The sequence below is a fragment of the Podarcis bocagei genome (genome assembly GCF_964188305.1).
Source record: "Podarcis bocagei genome assembly, chromosome: 9".
Taxonomy (NCBI): Eukaryota; Metazoa; Chordata; class Lepidosauria; order Squamata; family Lacertidae; genus Podarcis; species Podarcis bocagei.
Window position 1 is genome coordinate 70241284 of NC_138134.1, and position 21262 is coordinate 70262545.

At 48.1% G+C, this 21262-nt stretch overlaps 1 protein-coding gene across 5 annotated transcripts in view; it reads right to left on the reverse strand.

Annotated features, from left to right (window-relative positions):
- The window catches only part of SHROOM3 (shroom family member 3), a 219931-nt gene that overhangs the window by 75189 nt on the left and 123480 nt on the right, over positions 1-21262 (reverse strand). The window contains exon 1 of one of the 5 annotated variants that reach the window (XM_081206900.1): positions 18528-18844. The exons of the other annotated variants lie outside the window; for them this stretch is intronic. The gene's annotated coding sequence lies outside the window, so the exon portion shown is untranslated. Of the gene's footprint in view, positions 1-18527; positions 18845-21262 lie in introns of those variants that run through there. 5 annotated transcript variants of the gene reach the window in all.

Below are 21262 nucleotides of genomic sequence, written 5' to 3' on the forward strand. Positions count from 1 at the left end.
GCAATAAGAGCTTTTGGGAATGGCGCAGCAATTAATTCGGAGTCGCCATCTTGCCAAAGGATTTATAGCCGGAGGAGGAACGGACTTGTTTTCAGACTGCATTCCTGGTGAATCTCCTCAGAGGTTTTGAGAAAGGAGGCAGATTGGTGAAGATTAATGATGCTAAGACTGTTTTGATGTATGGAAGTGATGTTATATGGAAAACGTCTGGATATGGCTACTGGATAAAAAAAATAATATCCACGCAGGATTACAAACTGTTCTAACCAGCTTGCGGAGACTATCAGAGGTCACAAAGAGAAAGGAAAAATATATGAAAATAACAACAAGAGATGTGGAAAAACAAGAAGAAAGGACTGGATAGTACTGTGAACATCATAAGGTTAGATTTGTGGGCATTAAAACAGCAGTAAGAAGCAAGAAGTTGATTGGATCCCCTTCGGAACTTGAAATATGGGTACCCCCAACAAAAATTTAAAATTCGGCTGTGTAATTTGGAATTAATGTAATTTGGTTTGATTTGATGTGATTGGTCGGTTAATAAAAATAATTCTTTTTTTTTAAAAAAGGAAAATTTTCAGATGTGATTGATGTGGCTAGAGTGGAGGCGGGGGAAACTAATAGTCCACTTCTTGTCCTGCATGTCTAAATTACTTGCGATACTGAGATAGGGCCGCTCTATTCTTAGCAACTGTTGCTTGGCACATGCAACACAGAGTGAGCCAAACTGCATGGTGAAATAAGAATCTATTGCAGTTGCTAGCAGGAGCTAGGCCAAAGTTTCTGTCATTGGCATGTGCCCTTATCTACAACCTCCCAGCAATCTCCAGGTATGCAGCCTGCATCATGCAGCAATGGCCCAAGCAACTCTGGGCCAAGAGAGGCCTCTGCAGCACAAACAAGGTTAACAGGTGGGCTATTAGCTAGTTGAGAATTAGTGCTGTGTCTTCCATTCATACCAACATGTGTAGTTCAAAGGCTCACCTACTTCTGCTATCAGTGACAGCTGAGCCCGCCTAAAATTATGCAATGTATCTCTTTTACTTCCAATAGATTTTTTTCTCAGAGAAGCCACGTGCTGCCATTCATATAAATGGTTCAAAAGTTAAAGGTAAAGGACCCCTGACAGTTAAGTCCAGTTGTGAACGACTCTGGGGTTGTGCCGCTCATCTCGCTTTGCAGGCCGAGGGAGCCGACGTTTCTCCGCAGTTTTTCTGGGTCATGTGGCTAGCATGACTAAGCCGCTGCTGGCAAAACCAGAGCAGCGCACGGAAATGCCGTTTATCTTCCCGCTGAAACGGTACCTATTTGCAGTTTGACGTGCTTTCGTACTGCTAGGTTGGCAGGAGCAGGGACCAAGCAACTGGAGGTGACCCCGTCGAGGGGATTCGAACAGCCCTAGGCTCTGTAGTTTAGACCACAGCGCACTTCACATAAACACAAACAGATGATAGGTATAGGTAAAGGGACCCCTGACCATTAGGTCCAGTCGTGACCGACTCTGGGGTTGCGGCGCTCATCTCGCTTTATTGGCCGAGGGAGCTGGCGTACAGCTTACGGGTCATGTGGCCAGCGTGACTAAGCCACTTCTGGCGAACCAGAGCAGCGCACCGCCGTTTACCTTCCCGCCAGAGCGGTACCTATTTATCTACTTGCACAGATGGTGCAAGGACTGCTTTCACCACTCTACTTTTTCTGAAGGACAAGGGAGGAGCATTTTGTGACACAGCAGGGAAGTGAATGGTAATCTCCCCTGACACAAGGGGGAATTAGAATCACAGGAGTTGGAAGGGGGGCCCCCAGGCGTCATCCAGCCCAACCCCCCTGCAATGCAAGCATCTCAGCTAAAGCATCTGTGATTTTTGCAAATGACCTTGGTTATGTCTGCGGCAGAACAGACTGAAAGAGCAAACAAATGTAAAAGGCAAAGGAAGCCTTTGGTGGTTCATAAGAGAGAGAGAGGGTAAAAAACCCCACAGAAGGACAATATATTTATTGGGGCCAACCCAAATGTCATTCAGTGAGTGGCAAGCTTTTGAGTTCTACAGAAGCCTTGGTCAGGCAAAGTGTTACCCAAATGGGAAATAAACAAGGGAAGTACAGAATTTGATGGTAGCCATGAGGTTAGCTTGCAGGAAAACCTCTAGGAAAAAAATGGGTCTTTCAGTCTCACTGGGCTGCCATTGCTGTTGTTTATAATAGCAATACCCTGTTCCCTTTAAACATCAGCCTGCCAGACATTAAGCAGGTGTGAAGCTTTTCTGAATGGCTTTGTAAACCTTGTCAGCAAGCTACATGATTGCTATATAGCAGCAAGCCTTATTGCTGCCTTATAGGCAAGGGAGAAAAAGAAAATAACTGGGAATCCTCAGCACTGCTTTTCTGTCTGGGATGGTAAAAGTCTGCCTTTTTTTGTCTGAAGGCGACTTCCTGGTCTGAATCTGAACTGGTGCACAGTATTCGAAACTCCCATTGTTCTAGGCACATTTTGCAACAGGGAATTTCTGAACTCTGGGTGCAGTACTGCGCCTAAGATTTCAGATTAAAACTGCAGAGTGGAAGGAAAGGAGGCCCTTTTTCTGCCTCCCCACTTCCAGCTGCTCTCTGGAGACTGGAAAAGAGACTCTCTTAAGAATATTAGGGGGATGGGCAGGGGAAGGACTAGACCATGTGAAAGCGAACATGATTTTTAGCTGCAGTTCATTCATTTCCAGCTTTGTATTCTTGTTATAAAAAAGTGCACCTAGACATTGTGTTGCTGAGCCCATGTTGAGCTCCTAGCTTTCATATCTCAGTTTCTAACACTGCAGTGGTACAGTCCCTGCGGACAGGCTGTACCATCTCTATAAATGCTTGTGAGAAGAGACAACAATTTTATATAAAAAAATACTGTGCAACTTATCAGTTTCTTTTACTCTTTGTCTCTTCCCCCTCTAGTAAATTCAACACCTTTAAGGACTATAATTCATCAGTTTTTAAAAAGAAATTACAAAAAGAGAAACAAGATTCTTGCCCTAAGGTTTACAATCTACTAAGCATGAGGCAACAGAAGACACTGAAGAGGTGAGAACGAGATGTTAAAATTGACTCCCAGCAAAAGAAAAGCAAACCTGGAAAACCCAGGGATAAAAAGGAGAAGCAACATGCATTTCCAGAGACAGGGAATCTGAAAGAATCTGCAATAAGGGAAAGCAGAGGGGGAAGAAGAAAGCAGCAGGAAGTAACACAAGATTTAGTAAGAAGATGAGAGCATAATCCCCCAAGCTAAGCATGCTAAGCAGTTCTCTTGGACCAAAGGAATATGGGAGGGGGTGTCTCTGGCCAATGCCTCCATCTGAGACAGAAGCAGGGAACCTTTGGTCCTCCAGGTGTTGTTGAACTTCAACTCCCATCAGCCTTAGCAAGCATGGTCAATGGCCAGGCATGGTGGGAGTTTTAGTTCAGCAACATCTGGAAAGTCAAGAGTTCTGCACCCTTAACCTAAGGCTTCTTGCCTGCTCCTTTAAAACTAGAGATGCCGCTACATTCTTTCACCTTTGGTGGACGTGCCCAAGGATCAAGGCCTTCTGGGAAATGATATATAATGAACTGAAAAAGGTATTTAAATATACTTTCCCGAAGAAACCAGAGGCCTTCCTCCTGGGCATAGTTGACCAATCGATGTTAAAGAAGGATAGAACTTTTTTTATGTATGCTACAGCAGCAGCAAGAATTCTCATCGCAAAGCATTGGAAGACACAAGATCTACCCACCTTGGAAGATTGGCAGATGCAACTAATGGACTACATGGAAATGGCGGAAATGACTGGCAGAATCCGAGACCAGGGAGAGGAGACGGTGGAGGAAGATTGGAAGAAATTTAAAATTTATTTGCAGAAATATTGTAAAATTTATGAATGTTAAGGACATTGAAATGAATTGCAGGGGCCTTAGCAACAAAGTAAAATGTAAGATCGGATTAACAACAGATAAATTAATAAGATATGAATTTGCTGAATTAATTTCTAAAAAGGGATACAAGAATGGGAGACGCAAGGAAGTCGGGAAAATAAGTTAATTGAAGATGAGAAACTAAGAAAGAGGGAATTTTTGTTTTTTGTCATTATATGTGTTTTTATCTCTTTTTTCTTTTTCTTTTGATGTGTTCAATGTTTGTATTTTTGTATTGTACTGTTTTTTGTGATGTTGTATTTTCTTTGTCTTTGTATGCTTTTTTATTGTGAAAACTTAATAAATTATTTTAAAAAATAAAAATAAAACTAGAGATGCCGGGAATGAAACTCAGGGCTTTCTGCACACAAACTTTCTGCTCTCCCACTGAGCTGTGGCTCCACCAAATGCAGCCACCTCCGTCTGGAAACTTAGAAGTGCTTCCAGACAACCTGTTTACTGCACGTTCATCCTGATCTGGTTGTGGGAAGGTGAGACAACAGTGTGTTTCTTTCTAACACTTCTTTATGGCAAAAAGTCTGACCTTACAGGAAATCAGGTTTGTTGCACAAGACCTCCAAATAAATTTTTAATAGTGCAGTCTTGCATTTCCCAGTATGTGTCTGAACCCCACCCGAAAACAGCAAGTCTGGAAGCACCCTTGATTTTTTAGTTGCCGCTATTTTAAAAGATATTCCCAGGATAATGAATCCCTTCGGTTTCTTGGCAAATAAGATTTTGTGAATATATAGAATCAGCAAGACTTACAGCAGTGGTAAGAGGCCAATCCGACCAAAATCTGATAGAGGAGTGGACTTTTAAGAAGAAATGGGTATAAGATGAGATAGTCAAAAATAATATTGATAACACAGCGAAAAGAAGAAAAGAAACGAAGGAAGCCACATATAGGTGGAGGGAAGTCAAAATTTATGTCTGTATGTTTAGTTTGTATGTTTGTTTTCTTTTTCAGTAATCTAAGTTGAGAGGTGTATGTATCTATGTATAATAAGTTTGTTTAGTGTTCTGGTTTGTGTAAGTATTGCATTTATCAATAAAAAATTTTTTAAAAAACTAATCCCATCGGTTTCCAAATTCCACAAATGCAGTGTAATCCTCTGGGAGTTTGTGATGCATACAGCTCTTCTAAGATAGCTTTGTGGGAGGGATATTTTTTAAAAAAAAAAATCAGAAAATGCAGCATTTCGCTTTTTTTGCTGTAATAAAGATTCCTCCTTCCCCTGTAAGCAAGAACTGCATGGGGCATGCAGTTAGACCAGGTTCATTGTTGTCATTAGCACAGGACGTGTTTCTGCTTCACCAGGTACAGCAAGAAAAGATGGGGCAGTGGAGAAGCCAAAATCCTTGCCTTGCCAAATACACATGCACAGAAGCATATCAAACTAATCCCGCAAGCTCCTAGCTTTGCATGTGGATGTGTCTTTTACGTGGTCTCTCTGTTTGATTAGATCTGACCTCAATTCCTCACACAGGAAGCTACACAGAGTTGCTGCTTTGCTTCTGTGCGAATTCAAGAAGGGAACCGAACGTGGAATTTCTCTTAATTGTGGGGTGGGGCGAGGAGTACGTGAGTGGGAGGGGATTCTGTTCTCCACTAATTTGGCACCGGCGGAGAGATCTTTGAGAAAATGAACTCTGTTTTTGCAGGAGACCTAATAATCCTTCCTCTGCACTGGGGGATTACCGGGTACTTAGAGAGACACTCACATGCACATTTTTAGCCTGTGCCAAGCGTGTTTTGTGTCCACAGGAGCCAGGCTTCATTCTGCTCTTTCGCGGGGAGTGAATAGGCATTCCAAGGCATTTAAATGCAGCCACAGACCTTCTACCCTAAGCTTTTCACCCTTTTAAAGTGCTCTGAATTGCCAGTTTGGGTTTTTTTGTTTAATTCTGTTTGCAATGGGGGCTCTACATTTGCTTCCAGTATTATGTGGTGCTCCCCCCTCCATCCTCCCCTCTTTTTGCTCTGTCTGAGTGCATCGCTGTCCCGCTGGCAACCTCTGCCCCTGGATCCTCGATCAGAACATACAGTCACAACTGTGGGTTCATCTTCGCTTTCCATGTGTCTGCACATGAGCCCTAAAATTAGCCCGTCACCCATAAATTGGGAGGTCAGCAACCAACCGCCTTGAGGTCAAATAGACCCTAGACCAGGGGTCCCCAAACTAAGGCCCGCGGGCTGAATAAGGCCCAAGGGACTCGTTTTTCCGGCCCGCAGCACTGCCCACTCTTACCAGCGCTGTGCTGCGCAGCTGCCCACTTCAGGGTCGGAGGAGCACTGGAAATAGCTTGTGTGCAGGCGTTATTTGTGCATGCACAAGCGTTATTTCTGGTGCACATCCGGGTTGGAGGAGGCCCGTGCACATAAGCTATTTCTGGTGCTCCTCCAACCCGGAAGTGTGCCAGAAATAGCGTGTGCACACATGTATGGGCACGCATGTGGGCACACGCTCCCCCGTCCTCTGTCCCGCCGCGCGATCAGCACTGGAGACACTGGCCCGAGGGGCGGTAAGTTTGCTGACCCCTGCCCTAGACATATTGACTTCTCACCAACCTGCTTTGCCTCCCAACATATCCAGCGACACCTATTTGAAGAGCAACTGTAATCAACAAATTATGCTAGTAGGACTACAAGAAGTTTTGTAAGGAGAACTATATGAAACATTGCAAAACAGAGAAAGATTAGAGATATTAGTAATGAGATTTAAATGTAATAGTGAAAGTAAGAAATTTATATTAAGTGATAAGATTGGAAAATTTTCAGATGTGATTGATGGAAGTCAAAAAAATTGTATAAGATGTAAAAGTATGTTTAGATATTGTTGAAAATGATATGTTAAAAAAACTAATAAAAAATTATTTTTGAAAAAGGAAAGAGGCAGGAAATGTTTATAGGAAGGCACTCCTAAAACACACAGAGATTGAATATCTCTTCCTTGCATGCAGCTGAACAGATGTGTATTGTGCACACACGGTCACTTGCCACATGGTGCGCTTGGTTGGTAGAGGAGCAAAACGCAGAGGAAACTGGGGGAAACCACCATTCCAAAAGCCTAGGAAATATATGGATGTAGAAAGGACAGGAGAGGCAGGGCTAGACAGGCGCAAGTTAGCATGCCTGTTTATTTTCTCCTTGTGCCTCCCTTCCCAGACTCCCATGGCAGGAGAGGGGCAGAGAAGCAGGTGACAAATGTGTGAGAAGGATGCACATAGCAATAGGAAGCACTTGCCCTTTGACGTGCTTTTGAACTGCTAGGTTGGCAGGAGCAGGGACCGAGCAACGGGAGCTCACCCCGTCGCGGGGATTCGAACCGCCGACCTTCTGATCAGCAAGTCCTAGGCTCTGTGGTTTAACCCACAGCGCCACCCGCGTCCCAGGGAGAAAGGCTTACCTCCCCCCTAAAGAAGACTGTGCCCAGAGTTCCAAATATACTGACGCTTTTGGAGCAGTGGGTCAATCTATTTGCAGGCCGCTGCTGCAGGAATTAAAAATGGCCAGACAAATATTCCAAACCTTAAACTCAGTGAGATGCAGAACATGGGAGAGGAAAGCATTAAGAGAAACAAAAGCCAAGAGCGATTAAAATTGTTTGCCAAGGTGACTCAGTGTGCTCCCCTGCCAAGCTTGAGCCTAAAAAAAGAAAGTTGGGATGGTGTATGTGCCAAGCACTAATGTATCTGGCAGCTGACGCTTCAATGTTAGAAATTATTTTTAAAGTTTTAAATGATGGCATGAAATCTTCTCTCTCTTTTTAGGCTAGGGAACCCTTTGTCTGCAGGCTGATCACAGAGTTGTTATGTACATAATATAACTCATTATCAAATCCAAACTCCTCCTCCTCCTCTTCTTCTTCTTCTGCAGTGGTGGTGATTTTACTTTGATGTCATCTAACTCTTTCCTCTGCAACTCTTCTTCAAGAGTTCTCACATATGCATAATCTCTAATTACAGTAAAACTGGAGGTGATGAGTGTTTTATTGGTGTGGGGTTAAGCGAGGGTGGGTGTGGAGGAGAGGAGATTTATCAGCTGCCTGAAGTTAATGGCCCCAAACCCATCTCCTCCCAGGCAAGTGCTAAATTCTGGGATGCAAAAGGATTCTCAAGCCATGCTAATTTTAATCCCCACTCACCCACATATTTTTGAGACAACTGCTGAAATCCTCAATCAAAAACAACTCATTGACTCTCACCATTTTTAGCTTAAATGCATGCTAAAACACACTTCGCTGTGTTGCGTATTCTCCAAAACAGCAAAAATTCCAAGGATCCTCTGCCATTACATAGTCCGAGAAGAACACATAATCATAGCAAGAAACTGGAACCGTTAATTGTAATTTGACGGGAGAATAGCACAGACAAATATGAATGGTTGTCTCAATGGAGAAATTAACCCAACAAATAATAAGAACGAATCCAACCCAAAAAGAACACTTTTCATGTCAAATTGTATTGTTTTGTAGCTTATGTAGCCCAAAAGGAACACAGCTGGAGTCAACCAGAGATTCATGCTTCATTACAGAAGGATGTCTTGGGTTAACTGTTTGACAGCTTTAGAAATCTGTCAAAATAAAAAATTTCCTTCCAGTAGCACCTTAAAGACCAACTAAGTTAGTTCTTGGTATGAGCTTTCGTGTGCATGCACACTTCTTCAGATACACTGAAACAGGAGTTGCCAGATCCTTCTATATAGTGAGAAGGTGGAGAGGGGTATTACTCAGAAGGGTGGTGGGAATGGGAGATTGGCAGATAGCTGAGATGAGATGTTGGAATGCCTCGCAAGACGGAAAACTAGCTAGACGAAAGAGTTTTCCGTTTTGGAGGTGCTTCGCAAAACAAATCTCCTATGGGCTTGATTCGCAAGACGAAAATGTCTTGCGAGTTCCTGCGGGTTCCCCCCCCCTTTTTCTAAGCCGCTAAGCCGCTTATCAGCTGATCCGATAAGCTGCTAAAAGCCGCTAATCCGTCAATGGGCTTGCTTCGCAAGACAAAAAAACCGCTAGACGAAGAGAATCACAGAACGGATTCTTTTCGTCTTGCAAGGCACCACTGTACAGTATAGCATTCTGGTCTAGCAGGGCATGAATGGCTTAAGCCAGATGGGTTTGTTGGGCATTTCATGTTCCTTCTACTACCAGGAAGGTGGTTGTTGTAACTATAGGAATTGACATAAAGGAGCTAATTTTAGAAGTCACAGAAGGAGGGGCAGGAGTTGTTGGTTCTGATTTCCACTAAGTTCTAGCAAAGTAGAAAGTACTGGAAGAAAATTTAGCGGAAATCTCAGCAATGGGACAAAGAAGCGCAACTCATCAGAACCACCACAGGTCATAAAGGTGAAAAACTCCCCCATTTGGTTTTGATTCCCCATTGTCAGAAATCAGGGAGGTGGTAATCACATTTTCACACATTCATCACACACCCAAGTTTGCCTCCCTTTCCGCCTACTGTCCTGAGGGTAAGAACTCGGCTGAAAACTCCACTAGGCATCATGCGTGCTGATGGCTCTCTACAAACCATGTTGTACCATGTGGCATCTTTGCAGAACACTTACTTGCAATGCACACACACACATCAGCAAGCTTCAGAAATGTTAGGAACGGAACTACCTGTCCCTGGAAGAACTGTTGCCAGGATGTTACCAGCCATCGGATGGCTTTAAAAGAAGATTCACGGAGCAGCAAGAGGCTATCGAAGGCTACTAGCCATGAGGGCTATGCTCTGGTTCCACAGCTGGGAGGCAGCAATGCTTCTGAATACCATCTGCTGGAAACCACTGAAGGGGAGAGCCAGTGTGGTGTAGTGGTTAAGAGCAGTGGACTCGTAATCTGGTGAACCGGGTTCGCTTCCCCACTCCTCCACATGCAGCTGCTGGGTGACCTTGGGCCAGTCACACTTCTCTGAAGTCTCTCAGCCTCACTCACCTCACAGAGTGTTTGTTGTGGGGGAGGAAGGGAAAGGAGATTGTTAGCCGCTTTGAGACTCCTTAGGGTAGTGATAAAGCGGGATATCAAATCCAAACTCTTCCTCTTCTTCTTCTTCTTCTTCTTGTACTCAAATCCTGCTTGCTGGTTTCCCCCAGGCATCTGACTGGCCACGGTGAGAACTGAATGCTGGACAAGATGGGCAGCTGGCCTGACTCAGCCAGCTTTATTTACATTCTTATGCTAAATGATAGGGTGCAGTTCTCCAACTGCACCCCATAAAGCAGATACAGTGGTACCTCTGGATGTGAACAGGATCCCTTCTGGAGCCCCGTTCGCATCCCAAGCAGAACGCAACCCGCGTCTGCGCGTGTCGCGATTCACCACTTCTGCGCATGCACATGACGTCGTTTTGAGCATCTGCGCATGCGCGAGCTGTGAAACCTGGAAGTAATGTGTTCTGCTCCTTCGCGGAGTGTAACCTAAGATGCTTAACCTGAAGCGACTTTAACCTGAGGTATGACTGTATATAAGCAGGGCCGTCTTAAGCATATCCGGCGCCATGGTGCAAAGATCCCCCCAGTGCCCCCCTGGCAACTCCAAAACAAGGAAGGGGGTGTGGGAAATGTCCTCTGCCACCCCCCACCGCCCCGATCACCGGCGTGGTGGTGACGATCAAGCAGGAAAACGTGCTGGTGGACATGTTTTCCGGCGCCAGGGTGACCAGGAAGGCTGCGCGCCGCCTTTTGCCAGGAAGCAGGAGGCGACAACTGGGAGCAGGGCTGTCTTTAGCAGATACAGAGGCCTCTGCGGGGATCGGTCTCCTCCTGCGGAGGCTCAGGAAGGAAGCTGCATGCCTGCCAGCCATATAGTTGGCGGGGCGCAGCTGATGGGCATGCAGGGAAAGGGGAGGCTGCCGCCAAAGCTGCGCAGCTCCCCCACTCACTAGGGCGCCCCTGAGAGGCCGGCGCCCTGGTGCAACGAACCACTAAGATCAATGGGAAAGACGGCTCTGTATATAAGGCGCCCACCCTTCTGTTAGTCTTCCCTTGTTGTGGGGAATACACCTGCAAAGTAAGTTGGGCGTGGTATTCGAGGACAGAGGAAGAGAAAGATCACACTTCTTGCTTGGCTTCTTTTCAAACTTTCTCATCCCTCATAGCTGCCAACTGCACTTAAAACCCTTCCCCCTCATTGCAACCTGCCAGCCAAATCCTATTAAGCAGCCATCACTGTCAGTGTTTATTTCTAGTAAAAGAGCAAGGCCAGTTTCTTAATAAAGTGAGAGGCAAAGCCTGCAAGGAGAGAAGAGAAGCAGGGTGGACACAAGGAAGATGACCAGGACTCATTAATTAGCAGCTGCCCTGCAAAACACTGACAGGAACAAGACCCTAAACTCCGCTAAGCCACTTAAGATGCTAAAGCTCTTTGTAAACTACCTGGGCTGCTCTGCAGGTTGGATCCAGGTTTTATTTATTCGTTTTGCTAGATCAGGGACCCAGTGGGAAAAGACTCCACCAAATCCAGAAAACCAGTTCAGGACATGGGGTGGCTCCAGGCAGGCCTAGGGTAAAAAGTCCCAAAATACTGAGGTAGTGCAAAACGTCTCAACTAGCAGGAGACAACAACCCGGGAAAACAAGGTTGAGGCATAAGCCAAAATCCCAGCAGAGCAAGACATAGTGAGCAGGGCAGGAAAGCAAAGGAGCAAGCAGGAAAAAACAGGTCTAAGGGGTTGGCCTGGGTTCCCCAAACCATGACTAAGCTGCATGAACCAGCGAGGGGAAATCGCAGCATCATGCTGCAAAGCCATGGTTTGCCTTAGTGGCAGTACTGTGCAAAGCAGGTCCACGAGCAGAAGCTTGTGTTTATCGCAATGGTGGGGAGCCCTTTTCAGCCGGGGGGGGGGGCCATAGCTGTCAACCGTCCCTTATTTGGCGGGAAAGTCCCTTATCCCAGCGCTGCGTCCCGCTGCTGTCCCTTATTGATGATGTCCCTTAAATTTCCCGGGTTTCAAAGGAAGCAGCTCTTCTCCCTACCTGCCTGCCGGCCAGGGAGGAGGGAGGCTCCAACTGTGTTGCTTGGCTGCGTTGCTCACCCAATAAGGAGTCTAAGAACGACTGGGGGGTGGAGCTTGCATGCCTTGGCCGATCAAATCAGCAGCGTTGCCTGGGGACTCGCCTTTGCTCAGCGCTTCCCAGCGGAGAGGTGACGGTGGTTTTCCTTGCTGCATCCCCTTTGCCGGGTTGCTGCGCTGTGGGAACCACCGCTTGAGGCTTCGTTTGGCCGCTGGCTGGGCTTTCTGCCTTTGGCTTGGAGGGGCTCAGAAGTTGAACATATCTGTGCTTGGAAAATCCCTTATTTTGGCTGCTGGTCCCTTATTTTCGAGGCTGCTGGCCCCTTATTTTCAAATCTGTAAGTTGACAGCTGGGGGGGGGAGCATTCCTTTCTCTAGGCTACCCTTTCAGGGGCCACATGCAAGTGGTAGGCAGGGCCAGAGGCAAAAATAAGGTGGAGCAATGAAGCCGCATTTTAGCTTTGTTCAGTAGGCTCAGTTCTACACATTACACAACCCCCTATCTATCCCCCACCCAGGCAAGCAACAGGCATCACCAGAGTACTTGCAAAAACACTCATGGAGGGTGCAAAGGAAAGCTGGGGAAGATGTCTGGCTATGAAGAACCCCATTGGCCAGGTGAGCATGAGGTTCCTCCTCATCCTTGGTTTATTAGATTGCTTGAGAACACGCAGGAATGAAGATATTCTTCAGAGGTCCAGACTATGGGGAGCCCAGAAAAATTAATACAGTGGTACCTCGGGTTAAGAACTTAATTCGTTCTGGAGGTCTGTTCTTAACCTGAAACTGTTCTTAACCTGAAGCAGCACTTTAGCTAATGGGGCCTCCTGCTGCCGCTGCATGATTTCTGTTCTCATCCTGAAGCAAAGTTCTTAACCCAAGGTTAGCGGAGTCTGTAACCTGAAGCGTATGTAACCCGAGGTACCACTGTAATTAACAATTTGGACTGTAATTTGGTCGTTTTTTTATTTTAGTTTATTGTTTTTAATTGGATTATGATGTGGATATGTTGATTGGCTGTTTTTATTGGAAATTCAATAAAAATGATAAAAAAAGATTGCTTGAGAACTCACAGTCCCTTCCAGTTTCTCAAAAGGGAACCTTTGCCAAGCTTTTGGAATCATCCAGATTATTTTGATTTAACCTAGTAGATAATTGATAAATTAGTTCAAAGGAAGATTTTAAAGGTCTTTTATAATGCTGGTTTTTTAATTCTCGTGGGCTTTTTTGAGTGTTTGTTCAGCTTTATTGTCAGTCACCCTGAAGCTGGGATACACAAACATAAAATAATAAACTAAAAACTTGAAAGTTGACACAGAACGGAGAAGGAAAGAAATCTAATGTGTTGCTTTTGGGGTGATTGTTTATTGAATTCATATCCCGTCCTTCCTCCTGAAGGAGCCCAGGGCAGCAAACACCATGACAATCAAGGAAAGACAAAGTTGCCGAAACAAAAATTGCTACTTCTCCTTATCCTGTTGGCAGGAGCGCAACTCCCCCCAATGCCACTTCGCATGGCGGGTGCTCCCTGGGTTGTTTCCTGTGTGGCAGTGGCGGCATCAGAGCACAATGGCTGGTGGGAGCGCAAATTCCCCCGATGCCGCTGCACATGGGAAACGATCTCGGAAGTGTTTCCTGCCCCCAAGCTGCGTGGGGGGAGGGAGAGGCTCAACAACCTTGGGCCATCTCCCCTCATTTTCCTAAAACTGAGTCCCCCCAAAATAGGGGGGGGGGTCTTATACACAGGGGCATCCTATAGACGGAAAAATATGGCATACAGTGGTACCTCGGGTTAAGTACTTAATTCATTCCGGAGGTCCGTACCTAACCTGAAAGTGTTCTTAACCTGAAACACCACTTTAGCAAATGAGGCCTCCTGCTGCCGCCACACCGCCAGAGCATGATTTCTTTTCTCATCCTGAAGCAAAGTTCTTAACCTGAAGCACTATTTCTGGGTTAGCGGAGTGTGTAACCTGAAGCGTTTGTAACCTGTAGCGTATGTAACCTGAAGCGTATGTAACCTGAAGCGTATGTAACCTGAGGTACCACTGTATTTATATTCGGTATAAGAGGCCCTTAGAACCATAAGGAATGCATAAAATTCACTGTTAATAACACATTCTCAAATTGCCCCCTTTAAAAATCAAATTGCCCCCCCCCCCGTGTGCCCCATGTCGGGAACCACAGGTGTAGAGGCTGGTTTACAAATTTACAAATGCATACACAAAATATAATGCACACATTCGGCATTTGGGAACTCTTTCCTGCCTTCCTTCCTAACCTGTTGAAGCACCTTCTCCTTCCTAGGCACCTTCCCACCTCCTGTCCCTGCCCCAAACATTAGCTGCAGCCCCCTCTTTGTGCTCCCAGAACCATGTTGTAGTCCATGATCTCCATCACCCTCCAAAAAATGCTTCTTTTCCTGGCGTAGCTAACCGCTTGGCACCCTCTGTAGGTTTGCTACTTGGGACAAACATCCCATCAGTCCAAACAGATTGGAGTGGCAACTCCCTCATTTCACACTCGCACACAAACACACTCCCCCTCTCTCTCCCCAGTGGGTTGAAATATTAGAAAATTTGTAGATTATGACAAGTGCTTACTGTAATCACGACACAGACATTTGCAACTAACAGAGTCATCTAAATGAATCAAAAGGAGGAAATGTCAGGGGAAACAAAAGGAAAGGTATTCAATCACATCTGAGCAAAAGTGTATCTCATTAGCCAGCCTTTCATGTGCAAATCCACTGGAAAGTATTTTAATTAAAAGCTTAATCTCGACATTCTTCCCCCCCGCACAGCCCTTGTTAAAACAATTGCAGGCTGTTGTGTGCACACTGTGTGTGCGCGAACCCAGTGTGCGCCAAGGAAATCCAAAACCTATGTTTACATTTATTTAAATCGAACTAATTTGCCTAAATTGCATTAATTTGCTCTGCTAGCCAGGCTGGAGTTTGTGGAAAATCGGAATATTTGGCAAGAAGCAAGAAAGGAAGGGTGCAGGAACTCAGTGGCCGAGCGCATGCTCTGCATTTAGAAGGGTTTTGAGCTGGCTCCCCAACGCTGCCAGATAAACTGATGTCAAGTAGCAGCTGATGGCAAAGATGGCTGCCAGAGACCTTAAAGCAGTGGCTCTCAAAGGAAGGGGCAGGAGAGCATGGCAAGGGTGGCAGGAAGATTCAACAACAATCAAAGGAACCTTTAAACATTTCAGTAAAGTGTAGCACCAAAATAATGTTTAGTATCAAACACAGTGTCAAAATAATGTGTATATACAACCAGAAACAGTATCCATACTTCTCTTCAAGAGCATTGGCTGTTCTTCTACAGTTCTCCATGATACAGTGGTACCTCGGTTTTTGAGCATTTCGGAAGCCAAACGTTTCAGTTTTTGAATGCCGAAAACCCAGAAGTAAACGCTTCCATTTTTGAACGTGCCTCGGAAATCGTACTTCTGAGGCGGCTTCCTGTTTGAGTTTTCCGTACAGTCTGAGGCTTCGGTATTGAGTTTTTGGTTTTCAGACGTTTCGGAAGGTGAACGGTCTTCCGGAAGGGATTACGTTTGAAAACAGAGGTACCACTGTGTATTGTTGTGAACAGAGATTTTCAATTGTGACAAACATGGAAGATCAGAAAAATGGCATAAACAGATTGAACAAGCTTGCAAACCAGGGTTGGAGATACAGTGGAACCTCAGGTTAAGTACTTAATTCGTTCCGGAGGTCTGTTCTTAACCTGAAACTGTTCTTAACCTGAAGCACCACTTTAGCTAATGGGGCCTCCTGCCGCCGCTGCTGCACAATTTCTGTTCTCATCCTGAAGCAAAGTTCTTAACCCGAGGTACTATTTCTGGGTTAGTGGAGTCCGTAACCTGAAGCGTATGTAACCCAAGGTACCACTGTACTCGTTTGGCCCTAGAGCCACATTCCCTTCTCAATGAGCTTCCAAAGTGGGCTGGGCCATTGGCAAAAGTGGGCAGAGCAACCAATATAAACATTATCTTTGTCCAGCGGGCTTCTACACACACACACACACACACACACACACACACACACACACACACCCCTGTCTCTAGCCTCCATCCAGACAAGCAAGTCCTTATAACTTCAAGGACACATGGAATCATAGAATCCAGCCAGATCCGTGGGCTGCAAAGCAAACCAGAGAACGGTGTGGCCTAAGGGAATGTTCCAAGGGTCAGGCAGAGAGGCATGGAGGGCCACATTCAGATCCCAGTTCTGGGGTTCTCCCCCCCCCAACACCTGTTGTAAAGCTTTCAGTAGGCAGATGACACATTAATTGCAACTCAGAAGCAGCATTGTTTGCACTGATTGCCAAATGCTAACAAACGAGTGAAATCTCAGACTATTTTGTTGGAAACTGAATTGTCTAATCATGTAGAGTTCTTAGGCTTAATTCAGAGGTGGACAACCTGTAGGCTGAAGGCTGTATGCTGTGTTCAGGCTATTTAGGGTGGATGGCAAGGGTGAGAGACCAGGAAAGGGGGCGGTGGAAGCAGAGAGATGTTCTAACATGGACAGTAAAAACAACATAGAACTTCCTATTGGGAAGAAATCTCTTGAAATCAATCCCAAAACACTTTGATACACTCCCATTACAAATTGTCAGACTGTTGAACTTGGAACTGGGAGATCAGACTTCACATTAGCTACTCAGCCACAAATTCACTAGATGGGTTTTGGCCAAAACAAAGCCTCAGTTTCCCACCTGTAAAATGTAACCAGTGACCTATTTTGAGGAATGGACAAAATCAGGCTAATAAAGCATTTCAGCAATATGCACATTTTAGCATATTTAGTGAGTTGGGGGAGGTGGCGCTGTGCTTGCTGCTGCAATTCTAATCAAGTCTATTCATGAATAAACTACATTGTATTCAATGGGTCTTACTCCAAGGAAGGTGGAGTTTGGAGGACTGCATAACTCTTTCTTATCTGAATCCGTGTGATTTGTAAGTGCCTCACTCCGCGTGGGCTGGGATTCTGCATCCCCTGGACAGCCTTGCGAGGTAGATCAGGCTGAGATCTACTGCTATGAACAGAAATTTCAACCAGTCTCCCACATCAAAGCCCACCACTCTAAGTGAGAGTGCGGTATATTTCCTCTTTTTTCTTTTACAGTCTCCTTGTGCTTTCCTGTGGTTTTCCCTACAGTGATCTAGGCAGATAGCACCACAGACCTCACTCTGTGTAACGGTCAGTCCCACACACACCTCCTATTATCCAGGCCCTCCCCCCAAACATGAGAGTTGGACTAGATGACTCACAGGGTCCCATTCAACTCTACAGTTCTATACACTGCCTCTGCCACTTGCTGCAGGCATGCTAGCCACTGCATCACTAACAAAACTCCTTCCTAACCCACATCCCCCACCCTAGAAAATGATCTCCTGGCCTCTCTTGCAGAAATGAAGCCTCGTTGCCCTTTTAGCAGCAGCAGAATGACTACCCCTCAGTGGCGTAGCGTGGGTTGTCAGCACCCGGGGCAAGGCAAGTAATTTGTGCCCCCTAACCCGTGGATTTGCGCCCCTAACCCTAACCCCCAGATGTTGCGCCCGGTGCGGCCGGGCCCCCCTGCACCCCCCCCACGCTACGCCACTGCTACCCCTAGCTAATTAAATGCATTCCTCCTGGCTTTTTTTTTTTAATGCTGTCCTTATTGCATCAGTTGCAAATGCGCTGCAAAAAGAAAAAAGAAATGGGGTATGGTATACGTTCAATCTGTGTCCTCTAATTAAATATACACCTTTAAAAACCAATAATTAAAAGGTCATTTGTCAACTTGACCCATATTTACATTAGCAGGGGGGGCAGTTTTATTTGCTCCCCCCCCAAAAAAAGGGTACTTTGATGAAGCCTCCAAGAGAAACCCGATAGAATTTCACTCTCATCTGCTAGCAATTCACCGGCGTTGGAAACTCTAAGGACTTCTACAGGTTTATATGTCTGATTTATTATCCCTGCACATGAAAGCAAAGAAGCCATGCCCGCAAGACGCTACGGGTATGATGAATCACTCAGCCTAGCAAGGTGCATTCCTCTCCCTCGCTCACTGTGGCGAAAGAAAAAGTCTTTCTTGGAAAGTATTTATACCAGAGATTTTTTTAAAAAAAAAAAAACCAAAAATGCAAAATACACACGTGCGCACAAACACAACTAAAATGCCCCAAATCCTTCCCTTTGCCACGCATCGCATTCTAAATCCTGTTCAAATGAGAGAGGGGCGCCGCCCCCCCCCATTTTTTAAAAATGAAAGGAATGCGGGAAGAAAGAAGGAAAAGCGAAAGTTGCAAAGGAGGGAAGGAAGAAACTGTGCTGAGAGAGAGAGAGGAACGGGGGGAGCGTGAAGAGGGGGAGGCAGAAAAGATGGGCGAGAAGGTGAAGAAGCGAGGGAGAAAAAGAGTGAAAGGGGAAGGGACCCGCGCGAAGGGAAAGGAGGAGCAATGGAGAGAGGGAATCGGCTTTTTCCTCCTCCTCCTCTCCGTCTCTCCCTCCCCTCCTCCAGCTCCAGCGGGAGCCGCGTCCCTAACCAGCCCAGCCCCGTCGGCGGCGGCGCAGCCACTTACCGCTCCTGCCGGCTGCGGCCCGTCGGCGTGCCCGGCCCCGAGGGCTGCACATGGGCCGCCTCCTGTCAGCAGCCGCCCAAGTTCAACGGCTTCCCCGGCATCACCCCGCGAGGAGGGGGAGAGAGAGGAGCCCCCGGCGCCTGCAACAATAGCCGGCGCAGCGCCTCAGCAGCTCCCGGGTCGGCGCGCCCTCGGAGCGCGCAGCAGACGCCGCCGCCGCATCGCTTCTTCTGGCCGGGCTGCAGCGGCAGCAGGAGCCGCGGAAAGGGGAGGGGGCTTGGCGGCAGGAGGCGGAGAGAGAAGGCGGAGGGGCTCGACGCCGCAGAGCCAGGCCTTGCCCTCGGGGAGGGACGGAGGGCGGACCCCGGCTCGCGCCTTCGACGGGTTTGTGGGGAGAGGAGGCAACCCGAGCGCGCGGCTGCTCGGCTCGGCCAGTCCTCCCTCCCTCCCTCCTCCCAGGTAATCCCTCCTCGGGCGGTAATCCCGTCCCGATTGGCTCCCGCCGGTCGGATTTGCATGTCAATGCCCCCCCACCCTGCCCTCCAAGTTGGCGAAGGGATCTGGAGTCCGGGCAGAGGAGGGGGAGAAGCGCGGCTGCGGGCACGCTGCGCAAAAGCGCGCCGATCCTCCGCCACGTGGGTCAGGGTTAGTGGTGGGTGTGTTGGGGGGGGGTCGGGGGCGCGCCAGAAATGCCCTGTGAGGATCGGAGCGCAACACACGCGGGAAGGATTCGAGGAGGGAACGCGCATGTGGGAACGGAGTTTCAGTTGCACGTGTTTCCCAGCAAGCGAGGCTGGGCGGTGTCACCCGTGGCGCAGCGGGTAGGCTCGTCCGCCGCCAGACACGTACGTGGGATAAGGAGCAGCCGGCGGCAAAACGGAACGCGAGACTTATCTCCTGGTTTCTCCTGACAGGAGATCGTGACAAGACACGTGAATACACCTTGCACCTTGGCAGGCTGCACAACTGCAGGGCAAGGCAGGAGCTGCGCGGGTTGTCCCTCGAGAGAGATCAGAGCCTTGAAGAAATAAACAACCTGGAGGAACTCGGGGCCATATTTACACCATACATTTCAAGCACTAAGATGCCACTTTAAAGAGTCATGTTGTTATTCTTGATGTTTAGTCCAGTGTTTCCCAACCTTTTTTGGGCAAAGGCACACTTGTTTCATGAAAAAAATCTCGAGGCACACCACCATTACAGCCCCATGACGTCAGCGCGCAGCGTCACGCCGGGAGGGACATGAATTGCTAGCAAATTACATAATCACCTCCTTGAGGGCTGGCTCATCTTCTCCGAAGGCAGAACCCCATTAATTAACAGGACAGACTCACACCATAGCCAAGACGAGGGGGGAAAACCTCAGTCATGCACAGTCATGCACATGTGGGGGCTAAATGAGGACGAAGACCGGGCAGAGAGCAGGGTTCAAATCACCCCACCTGGCCAAGACAATCCCTGGGTGCTCCCTTGGGCCACTCGCCTGACCCACCTCGCAGGGCTGTTGTTGCGAGGATAACACGGGGAGAACCACGCGCGCCCCCGGGAGCTCCTTGGAGGAGAAAGCGGGCGATGAATGCAATGCACGAAATATATGAGAGGCGACCAGGTTTTGCAGGTGAGGGGCCCCCGCCAGCCTCCGCTTCCAACACCCGGCGCAACGACGCCGAAGTTTCCCCCCGGGCTCGGCTCGGGGAGCAGCGCTGCTCCCCCCCGGCTCCCCTTCACCCTCCCGGCTCTCTCTGCCGCCCACTGGGGACCCCCCTCACCTGCCAAGTCCGGAGCGCCGGTGGAAGTTGCATGCATGCAGGGCGCTGCGTTGCCATTGCATTGCACTGCACTCCATGCAACGCCTGCATGCATGCATTGCCTTGCACGCCCACCAAGGGGTCTCCCCGCGGTCCGATGCGTCCCCTCCGGCGCGGATGCAGCATTGCAAAAATAAACCCCCCCCGACGCAGCCCTACCTGGGGGGCAGCTTCCGCCGCTCCGCCTCCGCGGGGATCCCCGGGCTCCATCCTGCCGCCCGATCTCCGCGGGGGCGCAGGCAGGCTGCGCGGGGTCTGCGCGGAAGAGCCCCTGCCCGCCCGGCCGCCGCTGCGCTCATTCCATGGCCGGGAGAAGAGCGCTTCAAACAAAATGCCCGGCCTGCCAGGCCACGCTGGGAAACGTAGTTTGCGCACCCCGCGCGGGCGCGGAGCCCAAGGGCGAGGGGACTACGGATCCCGGCAGCCCCCGCGCCGGGGACGGAGGGGGAAAGGCCGGGTGCAGGGATGGAGGGACGGGTGGGCGAGCGAGTGAGTGAGTGGCAGCCACCAAGCCTTGGCCGAGAGCCAGGAAGGGCCTCCCTGGAGGAGGAGGAGGAGGAGGGAGGCGCAGAGCGGGAGGGAGGGAGGGAACCCCAGGGGTCATCTAGTGATGGCGCCCCAATCAAAAATTTGACTTTTAAAAAAAAAATCTTTCGAATTTTTTAATTTTTCCCGCGGCACACCAGGCAACATCTCGCGGCACACTAGTGTGCCGCGGAACAGTGGTTGGGAAACACTGGTTTAGTCGTTCAGTCCTGTCCGACTCGACCCCATGGACCAGAGCACCAGCACGCCAGGCACTCCTGTCTTCCATTGCCTCTCGCAGTTTGGTCAAATTAATGTTAGTAGCTTCGAGAACACTGTCCAACCATCTCATCCTGTCGTCCCCTTCTCCTTGTGCCCTCCATCTTTCCCAACATCAGGGTC